Here is an 11096-nt window from a genome sequence, read left to right on the forward strand (position 1 = left end):
CCCATGTAGCATTTGCTTCCAAGGCATCCATTTCTTCATCCATGGCTTTCTTCCATTTTTCTTTTTCCATGGCTTGCTCAAAAGAAGTGGGTTCTGGTTCCTATATTACTTTGACCATATAGGCATAGTGAATGGTTGTAAATCTATCATATTTCAGCCTATCCACAGGATACCTAGCTCTGGTAGACCTGTGCAAAGTAGGTTCACTCCTAGGTGCTCTCAAGACAACCCTAGTCTTCCTTACTCCAGGTGTAATAATAGAAGGAATACCCAACTCATCATCAATGCTCTGTTTTGAGCCACTGGATTCACCATCCACATAAGAGTGACCTGCATTCACATCAAACATGGGCTGATCTACCTTCTCTTTTCCTTTTCGTGAAACCTGCATACCAATATCTATATTGTTTTGAGGAGATTCTCCTGATCTCAATCTGCCTGTCCATGGTGAAGAATGTGAACCATTGCTAGAGGACACTCCAGGTCCACTAATATTTTGTAACTGCTACTGTGAATTCTGTGCAGCATTACCATTTTGTGCATCTGCATCATCAATCACATTTACTGGTTTATACTAGCTACTCATCTCATAAAAAACAACATCTCTGCTCACTGTAAACTTACGAGTAGAAGGGTTATAGCATCTATACCCTTTATGTTGTAGAGAGTAACCAATAAAGATGCACTTCTCAGCTTTTGGATCCAACTTGGATCTCAACTCATCTGGCACATGAACATAGGCAATGCAACCAAAAATCTTCAAATGAGAAATATCTGGTTTCCTACCAGTATACCTCTCCCCTGGAGTCATCCCATGTATTGTTGCAATGGGAGTCCTGTTCATTATGTAGACTGCTGCAACTGCTTCAGCCCAGTAAAAATCTGGCAAGTCTTTTTCGTTGAGCATGGCATGAGATACCTCTCCAATATGCCTGTTTTTCCTTTCTGCAATTCTATTTTGTTGTGGGGTATGACTGCATGAATATTGTTGCTTTATGCCATGCTCCTGCAGGAACCTTGCAAACTCATTTGAGAGGTACTCTCCCCCTCCATCTGACCTTAGGCATTTTATTTGCAAGCCTATTTCTTTTTCAACCATAGCTTTAAGAGTTTTGAAATGCCCAAACACTTCACTTTTCTTTTTCATAAAATACACCCAAACTTTTCTGCTATAGTCATCAATAAAAGTGACAAAATAATGACAGCCTCCAATAGATGTAGCTTTAGTAGTTCACACATCAGAGTGGATTAATTCCAATGGCTTCTTACTCTCTTGAACATGTCTAGGAAATGGTTTCCTTGCTTGTTTTCCAAATTGACAGGCTTCACATACCTTATGCATTTCTGCAACCTTGAATTTAGGCAATCCTGCAACAATATTTTGGGCTTGCATTGATTTAAGTCACTGTACATTAATATGACCAATGCATTTATGCCAGATATCAATATCTGCAACTACACCGGTCCCGTGTGCAAACATTGCTGCACTCAATTCAGGCATGTTTGCATCCAACGTAAACATTCTACCATTCTTCTTTCCTTTTGCTATCAAGCAACCTTTATTTTTCATATCCTCAACAAAGCATCCATGAGAATTAAATCTGACCTGCAAACCCTGCTCAACCATTTGACCAACAGAAACTAGGTTCTTGGTGATATTCGGGACATGAAATACATCCGACAGGTATTTCTTTTTCCCATCCTGCATAGACAAAGGAATTTTTCCAATTTGCACAATAGGATGTACAGTATCATCACCAGTCTCCACAAATCCTGGTTTTTCCATTTTCCTTGCATCATGTATCCATTCTGCATGACCTGTCATGTGGTTTGATGCACCTGAGTCAACATACCACACATCGTTGATTTCTTCTGCACTTGTCACAGAATTGGTCATGTGCTGCACCATAAACAAATGCTCATTTCTGTCATCACCCTGTCTACTAGAAGATGCATAATTCCCTTGTTGCAATTTTCCATTCATGATGTGATTCTGCTTTTTATAGAAGTCTTTAGCCATATGACCCATTTTACCACAGTAGTAGCATTCAAAATTGTTGTTTGCATTTTGGCCTCTTTGCCATCCACCATGACCTCTTTGGCTCCCCCTGCCTCTAGAGTTACCACATCCTCCTCCATAGGACTGGTTTTCTTGAGTTTGCTGCGTATTCTGATTTCTACCACAGCCTCCAGATTGGCCTCCTCTACCTCTTCCAGCATTTGAGTAGAAGACAGCTTCTTTTGAAGTTCCTCCTGAAGAAGATGCACCACCATTTCTCTGCTCCTCAGAAATTAGAAGAGCAATCAACTCCTCAAAATCAGGAAATCTTTCACGGACGGAAATCGATGTTCGGAACTGTGCGTAATCCTTTCCTAGACCATTCAAGGTCACAGAAACTAAATCATCATCTTCCACTGGCGACCCAATGGAAGCAAGTGCATCTGCAATCTTCTTCACCTTCATATGGTAGTCATTGATGCTCATACTTTCTCTTTGCACATTGTGCAACTCTTGCTTGAGCTGCATTTTCCTGGCTTGCATATTTGTGCTATACATTTTTGACAAAGTATCCCATGCCTCCTTTGGCGTACTTGCATCCTAAATATGCACAATCATAGATTCTGAAATACTGATAGACAGTTATTACATAACTTTCCTGGCTCTCTCATGCCATCCTTTAAATGCCTGCATTTGTTGTTGATTGGGAACATTAGGAAGAACTGCTTCTTCTTCGTTTCCTGCAACGAATTCCCAATATCCTTTTCCCATAAGGAAATTTGTCATTCTAAACTTCCATGCTTGGAAGTTGTTCTTGTCAAGCTTTTCAGTGACAATCTGTGAAAGAGAATCAGACGCCATTAAGAACACTGCAAAAAATTCTGTCACTGCAAAAAACACAGCTTCAGTCTCACAAGGGAAAATCTGCAAAACTGACGAAAGTGGTATTTGACCACACAGTCACTTCCTAGTGATGATTTTGCATCAACAGGCAATAAGAATGATTCTGTAACTCCCAATGTCTCTACGCACAGGTATATGATGCAATTTCTATGGTAACTTTTCACCGACCTGTAGAACAATGGTCGCACAGCAAAAAACAGGGCCTTTTCCTGAGTGCGTGCGGAAAACTTCCGCCTCCAAAACAGGCCTCGAAATGGCCTCGAATCAAAAAAACAGGGCAACTGATGGCTAAAGCCCTTTCCCGCGGCATATACTGCCCTCTTGCTACACCGCGAAGGCCGTCTCAATCTGACACAATGCACTCTTGCACTTTTCGGCTGTGCTGCCTGCAGAGACTTGCTCCCAAACTCGAAAAATGAAAGCAACACTGGTCCTCTTACCAGAACGCTGCGAACTTGGTTTGCTTTCTTGAGCTCTTTACCATGAATCAGGCTTTGATACCATGTCAAGATTGTGGGAGAGAAGGAAGGAGTCTCACTTGTAGCTTTCTCACTTACACAATGGGGGAATACACACAAAGGTGGAGGCTGAAAACAGTTTTCCTCTTCTTAGTTGTGTAAGCCAAAAGAACTATAGTACAAAGAAATAGAAGAACCCTATGTATGGGTATCAAACCAAACTCAACTAACTAAGGTGGCATACTAACTGAGCCAAGAACAAGAGTAGATAAGGATAGCTGTCATCTAGCTATTATTCATGGGCGGTGTACCAACCGCATCTGCAGCTAAAAAGTCGGGGTGACATAAATGCACAACGGTCACCTTGGCATATCACGAGTGGAGCTCGATATCTCAACAATTGTAGATCCGCAAATACAAAGTGAGGAGGCATTGTTCATGAGGTTGGGTACACACTTTCATGCCAAAGCAACCAAATTTGGTGTTTTCATTCTTCCAAAATCTCAACTAATTAGCAACTTAATCATTTTCTTACAAGTGCATTTTTTGAAGCATTTTTGGCCCTAATGAATCTTGTTTTGCAAAGCTGAAGACTTTGGAATGGCAAACACAGGAGAGAAGAATACTATCACCTAGATAGTAGGTGAGAAGCTGGACTACAACAACTTTGTTTTATGGAAGTTCAAGATGTCAAACATCTTGATTGGAAGAGGCTATTGAGATCTAGCCATAGGTATTGAAGATGAGCCCAAGCTACCAGAGGATAGACCTCCAACATAGGATCAATTAAAGACACATAAGACATGGTTGGAAAAGGCTAGCAAGGTTTTGCATTAGCTATCCTTATTTGTATCAAACACAAAAGCTATGCAAGTTACAAATTGTACATCACCAAAAGCTGCTTGGGACTTGTTGATAAAGAATTATGGCCATGTCACTCATGCAAAAAAAACACAATTAAAGCAAAAATTCAACCACATATCCAAGAATGGAAGGTCTATTGAAGGCTATGTGAGTGAGATTAGAACCATTGTAGGGAAACTAGGCTCAATTGGAGCTGAAGTTGAGGATGATGATTTGGTGGCCACTACCCTCCATGGTCTTGGAGAGGATTATAAGCAATTTGACACTTCCATATTAGTGTGTCAAGAAGAGTAGCCTAACTTTGATGAACTTGTGGCACTTATTTTGCATGAAAAAGTGAAGCTTGGACTCAATACAAGTTCCAATGGGTCTAAGAATAGCAGGGACAATGCCTTCTACTCAAATCAAAGGGTTAGAGGTGGAAAAGGAAGGTCAAAATTTAGAGAAAGAGGGGCTAGAAATGCATATGCAGCTCATGGAGAGCAAGGTAGTGGATGGAAAAATAGACAGTCTCAAGCAAATAGAGGTGCCTTTAATGCTCATCGAAGAGGGGTTTAATCATCTAGAGGAAGAGATACTTGGCAGCAGCCCCAAATGAGCCATGAACAACAATCAAATGCACATAAGGATTGTCATTATTGTGGCAAATATGGGCATGTAGCTAAAGATTGCTACAAGAAGTAGAATGATCAGAGAGTAAGAGGAAGGCAACATGGTAATTATGCCTCTTCTAGTGGTATACAGGAGGATAACAGGTTGTTTGCTATGCAACATGTGAAGAAGGGGTTGCCTACATAAGGCAAAGTAGATGATGTATGGTATATAGACTCAAGGGCATCTAGCCACATGACTCCTCATGGAGAGTGGTTTGACACATTGGCAGAAGGTGCACGGGATATGTTTGCAAAGGGGATGATACACAGCATGACATTAAGCATATAGGTATCATTCCGTTGATGATGCACGGTGACAAGAAAAAGAGTCTATATGATGTGTTATATGTACCCTCCATTACCAAAAACTTGCTTTCTGTGGGAAAAATGGCTAAATAGAATCTACAAGTTGAAAAATGGATATGTTCATTGGTAGAAGGTGCTCATGGATATGTTCAAAAGATGAAAAATATGCAGCATAAGCAAGTTGTACTTGGACTCCCTAAGTTCAAGCATGTGGAATTGGGACATGTATGTCAATCATGTCAATTTGGGAAGCAGTCAAGGCTTCCATTTATGAGGCATGTAAGCACCACTACTAGACCATTACAAATTTACATTCTAATTTATGGAAACCCTCATAGAATGCATCTCTTGGGGGATCACGCTACTATGTGTCATCCATAGATTACTTTAGTAGGTACACATGGTTGTATGTACCAAAGAACAAGAGTGGTGTCATGGATGCTTTTCGAGACTTCAGGAGACATGTGGAGAAAGAATTGGCTTGTTACATCTCATGCTTGAGATCTAATAGTGGTGGAGAATATGTCTCTAAAGACTTTGATCACTTCCATATACAGATGTTGTGACTGGGCAAGAAGTGCCTATGATAGGAGATCTACTAGTGGGTATGCATTTTCCCTTGGTAGTAATATGGTCAACTAGAGCAGTAAGAAGCAACATACAGTTGCACTCTCTACTATTGAGGTAGAGTATAGAGGTGTTGCACTTGTTGCATGTGAGACAGCATGGCTCATGAAGCTTCTTGATGATTTGGAGATTCAAGAAGTCAGGGCCTGTCACACTCTATTGTGACAACATGAGTAGTGTGCTGCTAGCCAGCAATTCTATCTACCATGCCGACTAAGCACATTGAGGTGCATGTCAAAAGACACGGATCTAAAGCATGGCAGATGCTATGGTGGATAGAAGATGAAGACCAAACTCACGATGATATAGACAAGTAGAGACAAACTCTTACACAAGTGAATTAGGTTCCAAGATGGCAGCTTGGACTCATAAACACAATCTTATGTAGGACTGACAAAGACAAGACACTTAACTGAAAGTACAAAGCATCAGGAAATTGTATTCATTCCATATGAAAAGTGGTAATCAAGTACAATGCTTTATAGTTGTTGGATGGTAGTAGTTTTCCCTTTTTGTGCATATGGGATTCAGTCTACCAGCATGTCCTAAGCCCAAAACTACCTCATACGAAGAGGCTACGATAGGTGTGATTGCAAATATCTCAACACCCCTCCTCAATCACAACTAGAAAGTACAAAGTGTGTAGAGGCTTTAGTGAGAGCAACACTTGTGGGCACACCATAAACATGGCAAAACACTAGGGGCTGTCACAGAAAAGGCTAAGTGTGGGAACCACAAACATGATGGTCATCCAAAGGCTATAACAGGAGCCTCACAAAGTGTACAGAGACTATAGTACATGGCTACATGAGGAGTTTACAAGCTTATGATAAGAAGAATTAGGGCTAGGCATTACAAGGCTAAAGGTCTAGTAAAAAATTTGGGTCAAGGACCATCATGCCCTTGCAGTTTTCAGCATTTCTTTTCACATAGATCTTCAATTTATTGTAGGTCTTCTTGTCGGTGTAGTCCAACTTGCTCTTTTTTATCTTGTACTTGTTCTTTACTTTGCTCTTTTGGTCCTTTTCTTCATGGTCTTCTTTGCTTGCACTAGTCTTCATGTCCCCCTCAAGCAAAGATATCATTATCTTTGAGGCAACAAAAATAAAAGCAAACTTTTTCACTTTCATGTCTTCAAGGTTTTCACATGGGTACATTGATGCCATTTGGATATAGGCAGCTCCATGTCTTCCTGTAGGTAGAGTAACATCTTCTACATAATACAAGTGAGTAACAAGAGTAGTTGTGTTACCCTTGATAGCATGTGTCCATATGAAAAACTTCATTTTGGTCATTGAGTGTTAGCTTCAAATCTGAGATAAATCAGTAGTGATTTGATTCTTGAATGTGCTAACAAGCACAAGTGATGGGGCAGTGTCAAATCCCACTATGTAGTATCAAAAGATACTATGGTTTTGAAGATGATGATTCTTGTTGCTTGATGTTTTATGTTACCCCTTCAACTTGAAACCCCTCCTTGATGGTAAATCAATTAAATATTTGATGGAAGCTGAGTGTTGTAGTAGATCTTGAATGGTAGGAACTCTACTTGACTGAAAAGAGTGAGAAATTGAAGAGCTTGAGACTTGTAGTAGCAATGATGTTGTCCCGTTGAGCTTTGATTTCTCCAAATCTTCCAAATCTTGATGATTGGTTGATGAAATATTTGCTAAACATTGAGTGACTACTCAATTCAGAGTGGTAGGAGCTTGAGTGTGCCAAGAGGAGTGAGAAAACGAAGAAAATTGAAGCTTTAAGTAACCTTGGCTATGGCTTCCTGGATTAGGGTTTTGACCCATGCCTGGTTTTTCACTGATTGTAGGAGCTACAACCAATCATTTTGAAAAAAAAAATAGAAATAAAGCTCTCTTTATGCTCTATAAAATCCCTATGATCATCATCTAGATCGACGCAGAGTCCTCATGCACAGAGCAAACAAACACAGGCAAGCACAATTTCAAACAGTAATGACAAAATTTGATCATGTTGGGCTGAAGCAACACCAATGTCAGGACATGATATACTAAGAAGTGCACTTGAAGTCAGAGAAGATTCCTCTAGAAGGAATCATGATGAATAATGGCTTGTAGTGTGAGATCCATGGGCTCCAAGGTGACTAGGTACCGCTTGGCTATGGAGGCCACACAGGATAGAACCTAAGAGAAAGGACAATGCTGAGTAGTAGATAGGGCAATGTCAAGTTCTTATGTAATGCAAAGAAGCTTCAGGAGTCAATGAATAAATCTTCAGAAGGGAGCTTGGAGAGACATGCCTTGTAGAGAAAGTTATAGAAGCTTGAAGGAAGATAGGTGCAGACTTGGCTATGGCTACCAAGGTGGAGCAAGTGGATATGAGTTGAGGGATAAGCTCATTGAGATGACTTGAGGTTAAGAGGGACTGAGAGAGCAGAGAAGGGAGTCATGCCATGCTTGACTAAGTTCTGATACCGTGTCAAAAGACGTGGATCTAGAGCATGGCATATGCTATGGCGGATGGAAGATGAAGACCAAAATCATGATGACACAGACAAGTAGAGACAAACTCTTACATGGTTTGGTTTGGTTATCTTAGTTGGGTCACACTGACTCAACCATGGTTACATCTAGGTCACTTTACTTTTGTATGTTTGATTGTATGTACAAAAGTCAAAGTGTGGAAGATAATGGAAGTTTGATAGGGAGTATAGATGCTCTCCTTGTTACCTAACCTTTGTCCCTCTCTCTCTTCTCTATTTTGTTTCAGAAGATAATGTCAAAATTTGTTAATTGCAAACACCATGGCTAGCCCTTCCCTCTCTATCGTGGAGTAGTTCATTTCCGTGTCAGTGAGTTGTCTACTTGCAAAGCTCAATGGGTAATCCAAGTTATTCTCTTCAAGTTGGCATAAAATTGCTCCCATAGTGAACTTTGATGCATCAATGTGCACATGGAAGGTAATGGACCAATTTAGGGCTCGTAGAATAGGTGCGATTGTCAAAGCCTTTTTAATTTTTTCATAACCACATTGGCACTCCTTAGTCTACTCAAATACAATCAACATCTTGTAAAGTAGACATACAATGAGAGTGTAATTCAACACAAAAGGCCGATAGTACCCCTTGTGGTCAAGGAAGCACTGAACTCCCTTGTAGTAGGTTGGAGTCAGTAAATCGACAATCACTCTAACTTAGGGAAAGTTGGTAAATCAACAATCACTCTAACTTTGAAAAAGTCGGTAGCAATGCCATTTTTTGAGACCAGGTGCCCTAGGATACATCCATGCTTTACCTAGAATTCGCACTTTAAGGGGTTTAGTGAGAGAATTTATTGCATACGCCATTCAAACACTATGTGGAGTCTGCCTAGGTGCTCCTCCCAATCGAAATGAACACACAGATCATCAATTAATATTTCCAAGTACTTTTTAAGCATGTCCTTGAAAACAACACACATAAGATGCTGAAAGGTAGCATGCACATTAATTAGCCCAAATGGCATGAGTATGTAGGCAAACACATCCCATTCCACTATGAATGCCATTTTTTGCATGTCATCTGGGTGCACTTGCACCTAGTTATAGCCGGAGAAGCCATCCAAGAAACTATAGGCTTCCTTCCCTCCCACTCTCTCAAGCATGTGATCAATGTACAATAATTAATAATTTTTTCTCTTTGTCGATGCATTGACATTTTATGTAAATCATGCACACTCAAATCTTCCTATTCTTTTTCAAGACAATTACTATGGGTAATACCCAGTCTGTGTGCTCAATCTTGTAAATAAATCTAGTGTTCAAAAACTTGTCTATTTCCTCCTTCACAACATGAGCATGCTTTGGATTCATTGTATATGGCCTTTGTTTGACTAACGTCGCATTGGGGATCATAGGAATGTTGTGAGTCACAATACTTAGATTGATTCCTTTGAGCTCTTTTAAGGACCAAGCAAATATATCTACATATTTCCATAAGAGATTAATGAGATTGTGCTCCTCTTGCTTAAGTCATCAACTATGTACACGGGTCAATGCTTGCCCCCTACCCTTGCCAAGTTGACTTCTTTAACTTTAGTTAGTCCTTCAATGGGTTCACTAACTTTTCCTACTCATTTGGTTCCTACCAACACCACTATACAGTTGCCCTTCTTATACTTAATGAAGCATTTGGGTAAGTCATGTGGTTTCTTTTGTCGTTCAGTTTTAGAGGACTTGGACTATTTCCTTCTTCCTTCTTTGAGCCTCTTATGCCTCAAATGGACTGAGAGGTCTGCTTTGGTGTGTTTGGTTTTAGGTGGTCATGGGATTTCTGGATCACTCTCAGAGCTAACTTCTGACTCAGAGTTGAACTCACATCCTTCAGTGGAAGATGAAGTTTACCTTAGCGGCCATAGGTCCAAGATTGATTCCATTCTAAGCAGTGGCCTAGCACTTGATTTCACTAATCCAACCCACTCATGGTCCACTATATTTAGGTGCTCTAACCATATACCATCACAATTTTCCTTGAAGACTCCTCTTTCCATTCTAAAGGTACTCGCCTCTCGAGGTTTAAAGTCCACTCTTATCTACTCAATCACTCGTCTCTCTATATCATATTCTATGATTTCATATTTTTCCTCACTTTCCTCACCATTGGAGTGTAGTCTTTATACTCATCACCTGAATCCTCATACTTAGGCTGTTCATCATTCCCATTGCTCCCATTTGTAGGAATTTTCTCATCTGCAATGAGGGCCTAGTTGTATAATAGATTTAGGTCATGCACCTTAGTACATCACCACTCCGGATTCTCCATGAGATCCTTAAGAGTTTTAAAGTGTGTAGCCATGATACTAGCTAGCTCTCACATCAAATACTTAAGAATTCCATGGAGTTGAAGTTTATTAGTTGGTACATGGTAGGTGATAGGCATTGGTCAGCTGTGGAACTCCTAGCCATCATGCAGAGAGACATTGATGATGTGGCATCATTCTTGGGTAACTTAGAAGCTATGAATATATTGGGTTTGATGGTTACTTCTACAGTTTGCCTATAGTCATCCACATCATCTGATTGATGAGGTTTTCCAAGTGTCCATATCTACTCGAACAATTTCTATTTTATTGCCCAAGAATATTAGGCCATTACCCCAATCCTCTATTACTCGAGCATTTCTCATCCAAGGCTTGTCTAACAGAATATCGTAGTACACCCCCTTCATGATTATGAGGTTAACCAAGAATTAAATTCTTACTATCTTTATAGGCCACTCTTTTAGCATTCTAAATTGTCTGACTTTCATTCCATTCGCTAGTGTAACATTAAGTTGTG

Source organism: Lygodium microphyllum, chromosome 2 (assembly GCF_053477565.2).
Source record: "Lygodium microphyllum isolate KBCC chromosome 2, Lygodium_microphyllum_v1.1.10, whole genome shotgun sequence".
NCBI lineage: Eukaryota > Viridiplantae > Streptophyta > Polypodiopsida > Schizaeales > Lygodiaceae > Lygodium > Lygodium microphyllum.